Genomic DNA, 17365 nt, shown 5'->3' with positions numbered 1-17365 from the left:
CCCGTGCTGTACATGCCCTGGGAATACCTGGTGGGACAGTGTGCAGGGTCCCTTACTGTGTATTTAACATGTGCTGTACCTGCCCTGGGAGTGTTTGATGAAAGTCAGCGTACAGCAAGCTTTAAATTGTAACTAACCCGTGCTGTACCTGCCCTGGGATTGTTTAGGACAGTACAGAGGGAGCTTCACTCTGTATATAACCCTTGCAGTATCTGGCCCACTCCTGCTCCTGTTTGTCATTGTCTTATCTACCCAGCATGCCCTACGGGGGAAAATGTGCTGCATCCAGACTGCAGGAGCTCAGTGCGCAGGCGCGGGCCCTGGCTGTGTTTGGAGCATGCGCCGTGCGTGTAATGGCGGAGAAGACGTGTTTTGGACAGGATCCTAAGGAGTGTCTTTTGCAGCGGGACGGAGCGGGGTAAGGGACCAGCGGGGAGCTGGGGAGGCTTCATAAACAACCCGTGCCCGCCGCAAGCCCGGAATAATAACCGGATTATAGGCGGATGCAGCTTCGGGGCTTTCTCCCGGTCACAGGCCCGGGCTAACGGCGGCCATCTTCGAGCAGGTTCAGCGCTCCACCATCTTGATTCAGTGAGTAGCACCGCGCATGCGCGGCCATCTTGGTGCAGGCACAAAGTGAATGATGTCAATGTCTGGAACTGAACCCAGCCAGAGTCAGTACCTTCAGGGGAGGGGAACCAGTGAGTGTAGAACTGAACCCAGCCAGAGTCAGTACCTTCAGGGGAGGGGAACCAGTGAGTGTAGAACTGAACCCAGCCAGAGTCAGTACCTTCAGGGGAGGGGAACCAGTGAGTGTAGAACTGAACCCAGCCAGAGTCAGTACCTTCAGGGGAGGGGAACCAGTGAGTGTAGAACTGAACCCAGCCAGAGTCAGTACCTTCAGGGGAGGGGAAGCAGTGAGTGTAGAACTGAACCCAGCCAGAGTCAGTACCTTCAGGGGAGGGGAACCAGTGAGTGTAGAACTGAACCCAGCCAGAGTCAGCACCTTCAGGGGAGGGGAACCAGTGAGTGTCGAACTGAACCCAGCCAGAGTCAGTACCTTCAGGGGAGGGGAACCAGTGAGTGTAGAACTGAACCCAGCCAGTGTCAGTACCTTCAGGGGAGGGGAACCAGTGAGTGTAGAACTGAACCCAGCCAGAGTCAGTACCTCCAGGGGAGGGGAACCAGTGAGTGTAGAACTGAACCCAGCCAGAGTCAGTACCTTCAGGGGAGGGGAACCAGTGAGTGTAGAACTGAACCCAGCCAGAGTCAGTACCTTCAGGGGAGGGGAACCAGTGAGTGTAGAACTGAACGCAGCCAGAGTCAGTACCTTCAGGGGAGGGGAAGCAGTGAGTGTAGAACTGAACGCAGCCAGAGTCAGTACCTTCAGGGGAGGGGAAGCAGTGAGTGTAGAACTGAACCCAGCCAGAGTCAGCACCTTCAGGGGCAGGGGGTGGGTGGGGGGCAAACCAGTGAGTGTAGACCTGAACCCAGCCAGAATCAGTACCTTCAGGGGAGGGGAAGCAGTGAGTGTAGAACTGAACCCAGCCAGAGTCAGTACCTTCAGGGGAGGGGAACCAGTGAGTGTAGAACTGAACCCAGCCAGAGTCAGTACCTTCAGGGGAGGGGAACCAGTGAGTGTCAAACCGAACCCAGCCAGAGTCAGCACCTTCAGGGGAGGGGAACCAGTGAGTGTAGAACTGAACCCAGCCAGAGTCAGTACCTTCAGGGGAGGGGAACTATGAGTGTAGAACTGAACCCAGCCAGAGTCAGTACCTTCAGGGGGTGGGGGGGACAGGGAGGGGATAACATTTCACGGGGTTGGGGGTAATATATTAGCATGGATGGAGGATTGGCTGACTGACAGAAAACAGAGAGTCAGGATAAATGGTTGCTTCTTGGGTTGACAATCAGTAACTAGTGGGGTGTTGCAGGGATCAGTGCTGAGACTCCACTATTTACAATCCATATTAATGACTTGGAAGAAGAGACAGAGTGTAACGAAGCCAAGTTTGCTGATGATACGATGGGAAGAAAAGCAAGGTGTGAGTTAGGGACACAAATTCTGCAAAAGGACACAGGCAGGCTGAGTGAGTGAGCATAAATTTGGCAGATGGAGTATAATGTTGGAAAGTGTGAGGTCATGCACTTTGGCAGAAAAAAATTAAACAGCAAGTTATTATTTAAATGTTGAAAGGTTGCAAAGTGCTGCAGTACAGCGAGACCTGGAGGTACTTGTGCATGAAACATAAAAGGATAGTATGCAGGTACAGCAAGTGATCAGGAAGGCCAATGGAATCGTGCCTTTATTGCAAAGGGGATGGAGTATAAAAGCAGGGAAGTCTTGCTACAGTTGTACAAGGTATTGATGAGGCCACTCCTGGTATGTTGCGTGCAGTTTTGGTTTCCATATTTCCGAAAGGATATACTTGCTTTGGAGGCAGTTCAGAGAATTTTCAAAAGGTTGATTCCAGGGATGAAGAGGTTGACTTATGAGAAAAGGTTGAGGTTGGGCCTCTACTCATTGGAATTCAGAAGAATGAGCGGTAGTCTTAACGAAATGTGTAAGATTATGAGGGGGCTTTGACAAGATGGATGAAGAGAGGAATTTCCACTGATAATGGGAAGACTAGAACTACGGGACATAATCTTCGAATAAGGGGCCGTCCACTTAAAAGAAGAAATTTCTTCTCGCAGAGGGTTGTGGATCTGTGGAATTCACTGCCTCAGAGAGCTGTGCAAGCCGGGACATTGAATAAATTTAAGACAGAAACAGAGATTCATAAACGCTAAGGGAATAAGTGGTTATGGGGAGCGGACAGGGGAGTGGTCTCGAGTCCATGATCGGATCAGCCATGATCGTATTAAATAGAGGAGCAGGCTCGAGGAGCCGTATGGGCTATGCCTGCTCCTATTTCTTATTTTCTTATGTTAACTAGTGAGTGCAGAACTGAAACCAGACAGATTCAGCATCTGCATTGGATGAGAGGGGAGCCAGTGAGTTTGGAACGGATTCCAGCCAAAGTCAGCACCTTCAGGGGAGGGGACCAGTGATTGTAGAACTTGTTCCAGCCAGAGCCGACACCTTTAGGGGAGGAGAGGGAGGGGAACCAGTGAGTGCAGAACTGAATCCAGACAGAGTCAGTACCGTCAGGGGAGGGTAACCAGTGAGTGTAGAACTGAACCCAGACAGAGTCAGTACCTACAGGGGAGGAGAGGGGAACCAGTGAGTGTAGAACTGAACCCAGCCAGAGTCAACACCTTCAGGAGTGGAACCAGTGAATGCAGAACTGAACCCAGCCAGAGTCAGCACCTTCAGGGGAGGGGAACCAGTGAGTTTAGAACTGAACCCAGCCAGAGTCAGTACCTTCAGGAGAGGGGAACCAGTGAGTGTAGAACTCAACCCAGCCAGAGTCAGCACATTCAGAGGAGGAATGCGAAGGGAACCGAATGTCGAACTGAACCCAGCCAGAGTCTACACCTATAGGAGATGAGAGAGAGGGGAACCAGTGAATGGAGACCTGACCCCAGCCAGAGTCAGGACATTCAGGGGACGGGAAACCAGTGATTGCCGAACTGAACCCAGCCAGAGTAAGCACCTTCAGGGGAGGAGAGGGATGGGAACAAGTGAGTTTAGAACTGAAACCAGACAGTCAGCATCTTCAGTGGAGGAGAGGAGGCAGTTCAGAGAGGGTTCACAAGGTTGATTCCGTAAATGAGGGGGTTGACTTATGAGGAAATATTGAGGAGGTTGGGGGCAATATATTAGCAGGTACAAAGGATTGGCTAACTAACAGAAAACAGAGTATTGGGAGAAATGGTTCATTCTCAGGTTGGCAACCAGTAACTAGTGGGGTGCTGCAGGGATCAGTGCTGGGACCCCAACTATTTACAATCTATATCAACAACTTGGAAGAAGGGGCCGAATGTAACGCAGCCAAGTTTGCTGATGAAACAAAGATCGGAGGAAAAGCAATGTGTGAGGAGGACACAAAAAATCTGCAAAAGGGCACAGACAGGCTAAGTGAGTGGGCAAAAATTTGACAGATAGTATATGATGTTGGAAAGTGTGAGGTCATGCACTTTGGCAGAAAATAATGAAAGAGCAAGTTATTATTTATTGGAAAAAAATTGCAAACTGCTGCAGTACACGAGACCTGGGAGAACTTGTGCCTGACACGCTAAATGTTAGTACGCAGGTATAGAAAGTGATCAGGAAGGCCAATGGACTCTTGGCCTTTATTACAAAGGGGATGGAGTATAAAAGCAGGGAAGTCTTGCTACAGTTATACAGGGTATTGGTGAGGCCACACCTGGAATACTGCATGCAGTTTTGGGTTCCATATTTACGAAAGGATAGACTTGCTTTGGAGGCAGTTGAGAGAAGATTCAGTAGGTTGATCCGGAGATGAGGGGGTTGGCTTATGAGGAAAGGTTGAGGAGGTTGGAGTTCAGAAGAATGAGAGGTGATCACATCGAAACGTATAAGATTATGAGGGGACTTCACAAGGTGGATGCAGAGAGAACGTTTCCACTGATGGGGGAGACTAGAACGAGAAGGCATAATCTTCGAATAAAGGGCCGCCCATTTAAAACTGAGATGAGGAAGAATTTCTTCTCAGAGTTGTAAATCTGTGGAATTCACTGCCTCAGAGAGCTGTGGAAGCTGGGTCATTGAATAAATTTAAGACAGAAACAGACAGTTTATCAACCGATAAGGGAATAAGGGGTTATGGAGAGCGGGCAAGAAAGTGGACCTGAGTCCATGGTCAGATCAGCCATGATCGTATTTAATGGCGCAGTAGGCTCCAGGGACCGTATGGCCTACTCCTACTCCTATTTATGTTCTTCTGAGTTTGGAACTGAACCCAGCCAGAGTCAGCACCTTCAGGGGAGGGGAACCAGTGAGTGTAGAACTGAACCCAGCCAGAGTCAGTACCTTCAGGGGAGGGGAACCAGTGAGTGTAGAACTGAACACAGCCAGAGTCAGTACCTTCAGGGGAGGGGAACCAGTGAGTGTAGAACTGAACCCAGCCAGAGTCAGTACCTTCAGGGGAGGGGAACCAGTGAGCGTAGAACTGAACCCAGCCAGAGTCAGTACCTTCAGGGGAGGGGAACCAGTGAGTGTAGAACTGAACCCAGCCAGAGTCAGTACCTTCAGGGGAGGGGAACCAGTGAGTGTAGAACTGAACCCAGCCAGAGTCAGTACCTTCAGGGGAGGGGAACCAGCGAGTGTAGAACTGAACCCAGCCAGAGTCAGTACCTTCAGGGACCAGTAATTGATTGGTGCCGCGGCCCCGCCCCCCGCCACTGATTGGCGCGGAGCAGGGCGCTGGGTGGGCTGGTGCCCCGCGCCGCCTCGCCATTGGCTGCGGGCTGAGTGTTGCGGTTGGGGGGTTTGTCGGTGGGCTCCGCTCGCAGCCTTTGAGCTCGGGGCCCAGGTGAGGCGGGGCTGAGTTGTGCGCAGGCGCGGGGCCAGCCTATTGTGGGAGATTAGCTGCCGACGGACGACGTTTTGCCCCCCCCCCCCCGCAGCCGTGGAGGGAGAGAGAAAACAGGGAATTATAGACCGGTCAGCCTGACCTCAGTAGTGGGTAAAATGATGGAATCAATTATTAAGGATGTCATAGCAGTGCATCTGGAAAATGGTGACATGATAGGTCCAAGTCAGCATGGATTTGTGAAAGGGAAATCATGCTTGACAAATCTTCTGGAATTTTTTGAGGATGTTTCCAGTAAAGTGGACAAAGGAGAACCAGTTGATGTGGTATATTTGGACTTTCAGAAGGCTTTCGACAAGGTCCCACACAAGAGATTAATGTGCAAAGTTAAAGCACATGGGATTGGGGGTAGTGTGCTGACGTGGATTGAGAACTGGTTGTCAGACAGGAAGCAAAGAGTAGGAGTAAACGGGTACTTTTCAGAATGGCAGGCAGTGACTAGTGGAGTGCCGCAAGGTTCTGTGCTGGGGCCCCAGCTGTTTACATTGTACATTAATGATTTAGACGAGGGGATTAAATGCAGTATCTCCAAATTTGCGGATGATACTAAGTTGGGTGGCAGTGTGAGCTGCGAGGAGGATGCTATTAGGCTGCAGAGTGACTTGGATAGGTTAGGTGAGTGGGCAAATGCATGGCAGATGAAGTATAATGTGGATAAATGTGAGGTTATCCACTTTGGTGGTAAAAACAGAGAGACAGACTATTATCTGAATGGTGACAGATTAGGAAAAGGGAAGGTGCAACGAGACCTGGGTGTCATGGTACATCAGTCATTGAAGGTTGGCATGCAGGTACAGCAGGCGGTTAAGAAAGCAAATGGCATGTTGGCCTTCATAGCGAGGGGATTTGAATACAGGGGCAGGGAGGTGTTGCTACAGTTGTACAGGGCCTTGGTGAGGCCACACCTGGAGTATTGTGTACAGTTTTGGTCTCCTAACTTGAGGAAGGACATTCTTGCTATTGAGGGAGTGCAGCGAAGGTTCACCAGACTGATTCCCGGGATGGCGGGACTGACCTATCAAGAAAGATTGGATCAATTGGGCTTGTATTCACTGGAGTTCAGAAGAATGAGAGGGGACCTCATAGAAACGTTTAAAATTCTGACGGGTTTAGACAGGTTAGATGCAGAAAGAATGTTCCCAATGTTGGGGAAGTCCAGAACCAGGGGTCACAGTCTGAGGATAAGGGGTAAGCCATTTAGGACCGAGATGAGGAGAAACTTCTTCACCCAGAGAGTGGTGAACCTGTGGAATTCTCTACCACAGAAAGTAGTTGAGGCCAATTCACTAAATATATTCAAAAGGGAGTTAGATGAAGTCCTTACTACTCGGGGGATCAAGGGTTATGGCGAGAAAGCAGGAAGGGGGTACTGAAGTTTCATGTTCAGCCATGAACTCATTGAATGGCGGTGCAGGCTAGAAGGGCTGAATGGCCTGCTCCTGCACCTATTTTCTATGTTTCTATGTTTCTATGATGGATGAGCAGCCCGGGCAATGCGCCCAGCCTCCCTGAGGACTCAGACTCATGGACACGCGCGGGCGGTGAGATTTGGGTGGCGGCTGCGGGGCACCTTCGGGCGGGGACGGACCTTGGTTACTGTCGGGGATTGCCGGGAGTTCGGCCGCCAGCTTTGGGCAGCACGGGTCTGCCCGCCACAGGGAGCAGGGAGCAACAGGGGCGGGGCTTCCTCGACGTCACAATACTTTCCATTGTCCCGCTGCAGGGCAGGGATCATGCGTGGCGGCCATCTTACTGCAGGGAGCAGGTGCAGGATGGGGACCAGTGACATGAACACATGAGAACATCAGAAATAGGAGATGAGTCGGCCCTTTGGCCCCTCGAGCCTGCCGCCATTCAATAAGATGATGGCTGCAGCATCTGGGGTGGTTCTCCTTGGAGCAGTGAAGGTGCAGGGCAGGTTTAACAGAGTTGCTCACAATCAGGAAGGCTTTAGATTGAGTCAGGGAACAGAGTGGTTCTGCTCACACAATCAGAGAATGGTTACAGCACGGAAGGCCATTCGGCCCGTCGAACCCTTGCCTACTCCCCTCCCTTTTCCCCCGGCCCTGCAAAATGTTTTTTTTCAGATACTTATCCAACTTCCTTTTTATTTGAATGCTGTGATTGAGTCTTCCTCCACCACTCTTTCAGGCCGTGCTTTCCGGATCCTAACCACTCGCTGCATAAAATAGATTTTTTTGATGTCACCTTTGGTTATTTTGCCATTCACCTTAAGTCCGTCTTTTCTGGTTCTCGACCCCTCCACCAATGGGAACAGTATCTCTCTATCTACTCTGTCTGGACCCCTCATGATTTTGAACACTTCTATCAATTCTCCTCTCAACCTTCTCTGCTCCAAGGAGAACAACCCCAGCTTCTCCAGTCACTCCACGGAACTGAAGTCCCTCATCTCGTGAATCATTCTTGTCAATCTTTTCTGCTTCCTCTCTGAGGCCATCACATCCTAATGTGCGGTGCCCAGAATTGGACACAATGCTCCAGTTGAGGCCGAACCAGTGTTTTATAAAGGTTCATCATAACCTCCTTGCTTTTGTACTCTGTGATGCCCAGCAACTTGCAAGTTTTTTTAACTGCTTTCTCAACCTGTCCTGCCACCTTCAGCGATTTGTCCACATATACCCGCAGGTCTCACTGTTCATGCACCCCCTTTAGGATTGTACCCTTTAATTTACATTGCCTCTCCTTGTTTATTTAATCATGCTTTTCTAATTTTATTTCTTATCTCTTTCACGGCCTCATTTTATTTCTTCCTCCGAGCCTCTCAACTTAATGTGGCAGCGTAATGTTGGCGAGTGGTGATTGATTGCCCTGGGAACCAACAGGAAGAGAGGTCAGAGGCTGGAGGGCCCAGGGAGCAGCCTGTTCTGCACCCAATCACGGTGCATGAGTGGTGGATCCTGAGACGGCCTATCAGGTGAGTCTGTGTGAATCTCTGTTAAACAATTCATCTTTTAAAGTTAAATCGAGATTTCTTTTGTCAACAAAACAGTTTAACATTTGTCAGTATTTTATTTCTATTTATGAGTTCCTAATATGAGTTTCAGATACTTCAGTGCCAAGTAGACCTGGTGTTTAAAGGTCATTCATTTCCCTCTTTCCATGTCGCTGTTAGTTAAAGGGACAGAGATTTATTTCCCCGCATTATGCAACTTTAGCAGTTAGAGTAACATCCTTCTTGTTGGTAGTGAGTTACATTCTGTGCTCGGCGAGATGGCTGGTGGCATCAGCCTTTAAAATACTCATCCTCTTGTTCAAATCTCTCCAGGGTCTCGCCCTTCCCTATCTCTGTAACTTCCTCCAGCCCACCAACCCTCTTAATAGTTTATTTTCTTTGGCACGGAGGAGGCTGAGGGGAGACCTTAATGAGGTGTATAAAATTATGAGGGGCCTAGATAGAGTGGAGAGGAAGGATCTATTTCCCTTCGCAGAGGGGTCAGCAACCAGCAGAACATTTTAGCCAGTACGTAGCAAGCACAACAAGAGAGGAGGAAGTTCTGGACTTAGTATTCGGGACTGAAGCTGGGCAGGTGGAAGGGGTATCGATGGGACAGCATTTTGGTGCGAGTGATCATAATTCAGTTAGATTTAGGGTAGTTATGGAAAAGGACAAAGATAGACCAGGAATAAAAGTTCACAATTGGGGAAAAGCCAATTTTACTAAGCTGATATGTGATTTAGCCAAAGTGGACTGGAAACAGCTACTTGAAATGGTGAGAGATTGGGAAATGTTGGTGTTTTGAGGGACCTTGGTGTCCTTGTACACGAATCACTGAAAGTTAATATGCAGGTACAGCAAGCAATGAAGAAACCAAATGGTATGTCAGCCTTTTATTACAAGAGGATTTGAGGATAAGAGTAAACATGAGAACATAAGAAATAGGAACAGGAGTAGGCCATACGGCCCCTCGAGCCTGCTCCGCCATTCAATAAGATCATGGCTGATCTGATCATGTACTCAGCTCCACTTACCCGCCCACTCCTCATAACCCCTTATCCCCTTATCGTGTAAGAAACTGTCTATTTCTGTCTTAAATTTATTTCATGTCCCAGCTTCCACAGCTGTCTGAGGCAGCGAGATCCACAGATTTACAACCCTCAGAAGAAATTCCTCCTCATTTTTGCTTTAAATGGGTGGCTCTTATTCTAAGATCATGCCCTCTAGTTCGAGTCTCCCCCATCAGTGGAAACATCCTCTCTCCATCCACCTTGTCAAGCACCCTCATAATCTTATACATTTCGATAAGATCAACTCTCATTCTTCTGAATTTCAATGAGTAGAGGCCCAAACTACTCAACCTTTCCTCATAAGTCAACCCACTCATCCCCAGAATCAATCTAGTGAACCTTCTCTGAACGGGCTCCGAAGCAAGTAAATCCTTTCGTAAATATGGAAACCAAAATTGCATGCAGTATACCAGGTGTGGCCTCACTAATACCTTATATAGCTGTAGCAAGACTTCCCTGCTTTTATACTCCATCCCCTTTGCAATAAAGGCCAAGATACCATTGGCCTTCCTGATCACTTGCTGAACCTGCATACTATCCTTCTGTGCTTCATACACAAGTGACCCCAGGTCCCACTGTACTGCAGCATTTTGTAATCTTTCTCCATTTAAATAATAACTTGCTCCTAGACATCCTACTGCAATTATATAGGGCCCTGGTGAGACTACACCTGGAGTATTGTGTACAGTTTGGCTGCTTACCTAAGGAAGGATGTACAGACCATTGAGGATGGTAACGAAGGTTCGCCAGACTGAATCCTGGGATGGGGGGATTGTCCTGTGAGGAGAGATTGAGTAGACCAGGCCGATATTCTCTACAGTTTAGAAGAATGAGGTGTGATCTCATTGAAACATAGAAAACTCTTACAGGGCTTGACAGTGTAGCTCAGGGGTGTCAAACATACGGCCTGTGGGCAGGACACGGCCCCCCAAGCCCCTTCCTCCGGCCCGCCAAATGTTTTAATTTATACACCCCCATTCCTGATCTTTCGCTTGATGACTGGAACACAACCTGAATTTGTCGGCCGTCACGGAACAGGAGGAGGGCGGCGGAGGCACGGGGAAGGTCAGTCAGTGTCCACGGGGAGCAATTCTGGGACAACGAGGGCCCTCACACGGACTGTCAATGGGAGATAAGCTTTGAGTGAGGCAGTGAGTGGATAAATACCGAGAGAGAGTGGGAGGAGTGTCACTGGAACTCCAGGTGATTTAACAGATGATGGGGGTTAGTGCAGGGTAGGTAGTGAGGGGGTTGTGTTCCTGCACTTCTCCCCCCCTCCTCAGCCCCAGCGAGGCACTGATTTAAAATTCTCAACCTCGTGTTCATATCCCTCAATCTCCCCTCCCCATCTCTAACCTCCTCCAGCCCTGCACCCCTCCCTATCTCTCTAAACCTCCTTAGCCCTACAACCCTCCCGATCCCTGTAACCTCCTCCAGTGACGACACCTCTCATATCTCTCTAAACCTCCTCCAGCGCCAAAGCCCCAGCCCTACATCCCTCCCTATCTCTCTAAACCTCCTCCAGCCCCTACACACCTCCCTATCTCTGTAACCCCATCCAGCCCCTATACACCTCCCTATCTCTGTAACCTCCTCCAGACCCTACACCCCTCCCTATCTCTGTAACCTCCTCAGCCCTACAACCCTCCCTATCTCTGTAAGCTCCTCCAGCCCTGCACCCCTCCCTATCTCTCTCAACCTCCTCCAGCACCGACACCTCTCATATCTCTCTAAACCTCCCCCAGCCCCAAAGCCCCAGCCCGACATCCCTCCCAATCTCTCGAACCTCCTCCTGCCCTACATCCCTCCCTATCTCTAAACCCCCTCCAGCCCCACATCCATCCCTATCTCTAAACCTCCTCCAGCCCCTACACCCCTCCATATCTCTAACCCCATCCAGCCCCTACACCCCTCCATATCTCTAACCCCATCCAGCCACTATCTCTGTAACCTCCTCCAGCCCTACACCCCTTGCTATCTCTCTAACCTCCCCCTGCCCCTACATCCCTCCCTACGTCTGCAACCTCCTCCAGCACGACAACCCTCCCCCTCTGTAACCTCCTCCAGCATTACACACCTTGGTATCTCTCCAACCTACTCCAGCACCTACATATCTCCCTATCTCTAACCTCCTCCAGCACCTACATATCTCCCTATCTCTAACCTCCTCCAGCCCGTTCACCCCTCCCTATGTTTGTACTCTCCTCCAATCGCTGCACCCCTCCCGATCTCTGTAACCTCCTCGAGCCCCGAGACCCTTCCTTATCTCTGCAATCTCCTTCAGACCTACACCTCTCCCTATTTCTGTAACCTCTCCAGCCCATACACCCCTCCCTATCTCTAATCTCCTCCATCCCCGACACCTCTCCCTATCTCTAACCTCCTCCAGCCCCTACACCCCTCCCTATCTCTGTAACCTCCTCCGGACCCTACACCCCTCCCTATCTCTGCAATCTCCTCCAGCCCTACTTCCCTCCCCATCTGTAACCTCCAGTGCAACACACCTCCACATCTCTCTAACCTCCTCCAACCCCTACACCCGTCCCTATCGCTGTAACCTTCAGCACTTACACAGCTCCCTATCTCTGTAACCTCCTCCAGCACTAGACCCCTCCCTATCTCTGTAAGCAACTCCAGCCCCTAAACCCCTCCCTCTGTCTATAACCTCCTCCAGCCCTAAATCCCTCCCTACCTCTAATCTCATCCAGGCCCAACACCCCTCCCTATCTCCGTAACCACCTCCAGTTCCTACAACCCTCCCTATCTTTGTAACCTCCAGGCCCAACACCCATCGCTATTTCTGTAACCTCCTCCATCCCTACAGCCCTACGTATCTATGGAACCTCCTTCAACCCCTACATCCCTCCCTATCTCTGTAGTCTCCTCCAACCCCTGCACCCTCCCCTATCTGTAACCTCCTCCAGCCCCGACAACCCTTCCGATCTCTGTAACCTCCCCCAGCCCTGACAACCCTCCCTTTATCTGTAACGTCCTCCAGCACTACAAGCCTCCTCCTCCAGCCCATATACCCCTCCCTATCTCTTTAACCTCCTCCAGGCGCTACACCCTTTGCTATCTCTATAACCTCCTCCTGCCATACCCCCCTCCCTCTCTCTGTAATGTCCTCCAGCCCCTACAGCCCTCCATATCACTGCAACCTCCAGTCCCTACACCACTCACTATCTCTAACCTCCACCAGACCCTACACCTCTCCCTTTGTCTATAACCTCGTCCAGCCCTTACACCCCTCTCTTTGTCTGTAATCCCCTCCAGCGCCTACACCCCTCCCTCTCTCTGTAACCTCCTCCAGCCCTAAACCCCTCCCTATCTCTAACTTCCTCCAGAACGACACCCCTCGCTATCTCTAACTTCCTCCAGCCCCTGCACCCCTCCCTATCTCTCACCACCTCCAGCCCTACACCTCTCCCTATCTCTGTAACCTCCCCTAGCCCCTACAACCCTCCTTATCTCTGTAACCTCCTTCAGCACTACACCTCTTCCTATCCGTGTAACCTCCTCCAGCCCCTACACCACTCCCTATCTCTAACCTCCTCGAGCCCCTACAACGTTCCAATCTCTGCAACCATCTCCAGCCCCAACAACCCTCCCTATCCCTTGTAACAACCTCCAGCCCCTACAACCCTCCCTATCTCTGTAAGCTCCTCCAGCCCTACACTCCTCCATATCCCTCTAACCTCCTCCCGCCCTACACTCCTCCATATCTCTAACCTCCACCAGCCCCTACACCCATCCCTATCTCTGCAACCTCCTCCAGCCCTGAACCCTTCCCTATCTCTAACTTCCTCCTACCCCTATACCCCTCCCTATCTCTGTAACCTCCTCCAGCCCCTACACCCCTCCATATCTCTGCAACCTCTTCCAGCACCTGCTTATTTCTGTAACCTCCTCCAGCCCTATACCCCTTCCTATCTCTAACCTCCTCAAGCCCCTACAACCCTCCCAATCTCTGCAACCTACTCCAGACCCTACACCCCTTCCTCTCTCTGTAACCTACAGCCCCTACACCCTTCTCTATCTCTGTAATCTCCTCCAGCCCTCCACCCCTCCCTATCTCCATAACCACCTCCAATACCAGAATCTTCCCTATCTCTGCAATCTCCTCCAGCCCCTTCCTATCTCTGTAACCTCATCCAGTACTGCACACCTCCCTATCTCTGTAACCAGCTGCAGCCCTACAACCCTCCCTATCTCTGTAATCTCTTCCAGACCCTACAAACATCTCTCTCTCTCTCTAACCTCCTCCAGCCCTTACACTCATCCTGTTCTCGAAAACCTCCTCCAGCCCTAAACCCCTCCTTATCTCTGTAACCTCCATCCCCTACATCCCTCCCTCACTGTAATCTCCTCCAGCCCTAAACCCCGTCCTATCTCTAACCTCCTGCAGGTCCGACACCTCTCCCTATCTCTGTAACCCCCTCCAGCATTACAATCCTCCCCCTCTGTAACCTCCTCCAGCACTAGACCCCGCCCCCTCTGTAACCTCCTCCAGCTTTTACATCCTCCCTATCCCTCTAACCTCCTCCAGCACCTACACACCTCTCTATCTCTCGAACCTCCTCCAGCCCGACACCCCTCCGTATCTCTGACCTTCCTCTTCCCACTGCCCCCCCCTTTACAGTTGAGCCACCCATGATGCCTTGGACTTGGCTCTGGCTGTACTCCCTGAGGAACCACCAGTACAGAGAGTGAGATGCACTGAGAGGTGTCCTGCACTACCTGCCTGGTCCTCCATGTCTGTCTGGGCAGTCACCCATTCCCTCTCTGCCTGCACACTCTTATGCTGCGAGGTGACGACCCCATGAAAGGTGCTATCCACGTAGCTCTCAGCCTCGCGGATGCAGTGACACTCGCTGCTGCTCAAGCTCTCAAACCCCATGCTCAAGCATTCCTCCCCCAGCTGAAGTGCCTTACCCTACTCCCAGTGCATGACTCCCCCAGCTGAAGTGCCTTACCACAGTCTCAGTATGTGCCTTACCCCAGTCCTGTTTCTCGGCACCACCTGCATGGAATGATTTGGGCTTAGAGGGGGTGGGCCATGAAACGGGGTGGGGCTTGTCGCCTGTCCATCAGAAAAGTGCAGAACAAATAGTTCCCTGCATTAATAAATCCCGGGAGGTCACGCATCCCGAGCGCGGGCCCAGGCTTGAGAGACAACACTCCGCACCATCCGCTACACACACACCGGGGCTCGGTCCCAAGCCCCGAATCACAGCCCGCAGGCCCCGTGTTTGCACCCCCACTTCCAGCCCGGGCACCCGCTATTGGGCCAGCCTGGGCACACGCTATTGGGCCAGCCTGGGCTCACGCTATTGGGCCAGCCTGGGCTCATGCTATTGTGCATCACAAAAGACCCAGAGTCCGGCGTAATACAAACGGAGACAGGGTCCGGCGTAATACAAACGGAGACAGGGTCCGGCATAATACAAACGGAGACAGGGTCCGGCGTAACACAAACGGAGATAGGGTCCGGCGTAACACAAACGGAGACAGGGTCCGGCGTAACACAAACAGAGACAAGGCCTAGTTTTACACTGGAAACAAGTATTTAATAATTGAAACAGCGTTTTTGCAATAATAACAAAGTGTGACACTATCCCCTCTAACAGAAGCCTTTAACACTTTAACAATAACAGAAACATACTCGATGGAATACAACAGAGACATGATCTACAGTTATAATAATAGAGGTGTGCACGAGAACTGGAACTACAGGGGCAGGTTATTTTCAGGTCTAGTGTAACAATTCCAGAGACAGGGTCCGGAGTAATAACAGCAAATGCATGGCCCACTGTGAGAGTAACAAAGACAGTGTTTGATCCAATAATAACAGAGGCAGACTCTAGTGTAATACTGAACACAATGCTGGATCGAGTGTGATGGTCACACAGGCAGTGTCCAGTGCAACAAAACAAAGATTGGGTCTCCTCTAATAGTGTGTGCAAGTCAGGGCCTATTGCTATAACCTCATTCACCCATCCCCCTGTGCTCACTGACCTACATTGGCCGCTGGTTCAGCAACGCCTCAATTTTAAAATTCTAATCTTTGGTTTCAAAACTCTCCATGGCCTCGCCCCTCCCTATCTCTGTAAACTCTTACAGCCCCACCACCCTCCGAGTTTCTGCACTCTCCAAATCTGTCCTTGCCCATCCCTGATTTTAATCACCCCACCATTGGTGGCCGTGTCTTCAGCTGCTGAAGCTCTAAGCTCTGGAATTCCCCCTAAACCTCTTTCAAGGTTCTTTTTAAAAACTACCTCTTCGATCAACCTTTTGGGAATCTGTCCTGATATCTTTCTCTGTGGCTCTGTGTCAAAAATGTTTTCTTATTGATATCGATCGTGTTAAGCGCCGTGAGATGTTTCATTGCATTAAAGGCGCTATATTAATGTAAGTTCTGGTTGTTTTCTTGTTGTAACAAATGCTTTGCCGAATGTGTGATAAGAGAGTCAAGGCCCACTGCAGTATGAATGTGTGGGTCAGTGTAATAACACCGGCACGGTCTAGTGTAACGGGAACAGGGAACAGACCCTGTCAGCCTTGGCTCAGTGGTAGCACTCTCGGCCGAGTGAGGGTTCAATTCCCAATCCAGAGCCCGAGCACATCATCTAGGCCCAGACTCCAGGTGTCAGTACAGAGGGAGTGCTGCACTGTCAGAGGTGCCGTCTTTCAGGTGAGACATTAAACCGATACCCTGTCTAGATTTTAAGTTGGATGTAAAAGATCCCACGGCCACGATTCAGAGGAAGAACAGGCGGAGTTCACTCCGGTGTCCTGGGTAATGTGTATCCCTGAACTTACATCACTGAGAACGGATTGTCTTGTCATCATTACATGGCTGTTTGTGGGATCCTGCTGTGCACAAATTGGCTGCTGCATTTCCCAAATTACATCCCCCCCCCCTCGCCCCTTCATGTCTTGAATTGCCTTCACTGTCATGGAAACTGACAATTGGAACTGGTCAGGATTTGAACGATATTTACAACAGATTCGAGATGTTCTGAGCGTCAGTATCTTTCTCTATTCTGCCCACTCGAGGAGTTAGATGACCAACTTTCTCCTGTGAATATAGAGCTGGAGTATTGGGTCGTGATGTATTCACTAGTTCATCCTGTTGACTCTAAATATTGAGTGTGGTGGTTTCAGACACCAGATAATCAAGCTCAGAACACCAGACTGACTTTTACTGACGTTATTAACAGCACTGCAAACATACAGACAGTATAGTTACTGGATCCAGAGAACAGGGATAATGGAGTGGGTTCCCAGGGCTCCTCTCCCCAGGTGTGTCTAACAAGCTGCGGATACACTGGCGATATTTATACTGAACTTGTTTGCTACATTCCTGATCTGACGCTGCTCAAACCATAACCACAAGGATATCGGTGCATGGTTCTGCCTGTGACCACAGGCTGTGTCACTGTCACACACAGATACCGTTTCCTTGTTTCACATCTCCATACAAACACCATCACTTCACACATCCCCTTTCTACACAATTACAGCCGACATGAGCAAGGACATGAGCCACATTAAACTACACACACATTTCATAATAGCAAAGTTTAAACTGGGATAAATGTTCAGTTATTTTCTGTTCAGGCAAAATGCAGAACAATCCAGCAGCTCACCAGCACCTTTACAGCGTCTCATCGGCCGACAGGCTTTCATTAAGTCGGGGTCGTCTGGGGGAGGGGGGGCCGCCTGGGGTGGAGTGGGGGGGAGAGGGGTGGAGAGTGGAGGAGGGGCGGTCCGGGAGGAGGGGCAGTCCGGGAGGAGGGGGGGGGAGAGTGGAGGAGGGGTGGTCTGGGGGGAGGGGG

At 50.6% G+C, this 17365-nt stretch overlaps 1 long non-coding RNA gene across 1 annotated transcript in view; it reads left to right on the top strand.

Moving 5' to 3' along the window:
- Positions 1-353: 353 nt before the first annotated feature.
- Positions 354-17365, top strand: part of LOC139250476 (uncharacterized) — a 40144-nt gene continuing 23132 nt past the window's right edge. The window contains exons 1-2 of the long non-coding RNA XR_011591309.1: positions 354-591; positions 8280-8436. This is a non-coding gene — a long non-coding RNA (uncharacterized lncRNA). The remainder of the gene's footprint in view (positions 592-8279; positions 8437-17365) is intronic.

This window comes from Pristiophorus japonicus, unplaced genomic scaffold (genome assembly GCF_044704955.1).
Source record: "Pristiophorus japonicus isolate sPriJap1 unplaced genomic scaffold, sPriJap1.hap1 HAP1_SCAFFOLD_382, whole genome shotgun sequence".
In the NCBI taxonomy this organism is placed as follows: Eukaryota; Metazoa; Chordata; class Chondrichthyes; family Pristiophoridae; genus Pristiophorus; species Pristiophorus japonicus.
The sequence above is the reverse complement of the archived record's forward strand: the minus strand, read 5'-3'. Positions and strand labels throughout refer to the sequence as shown.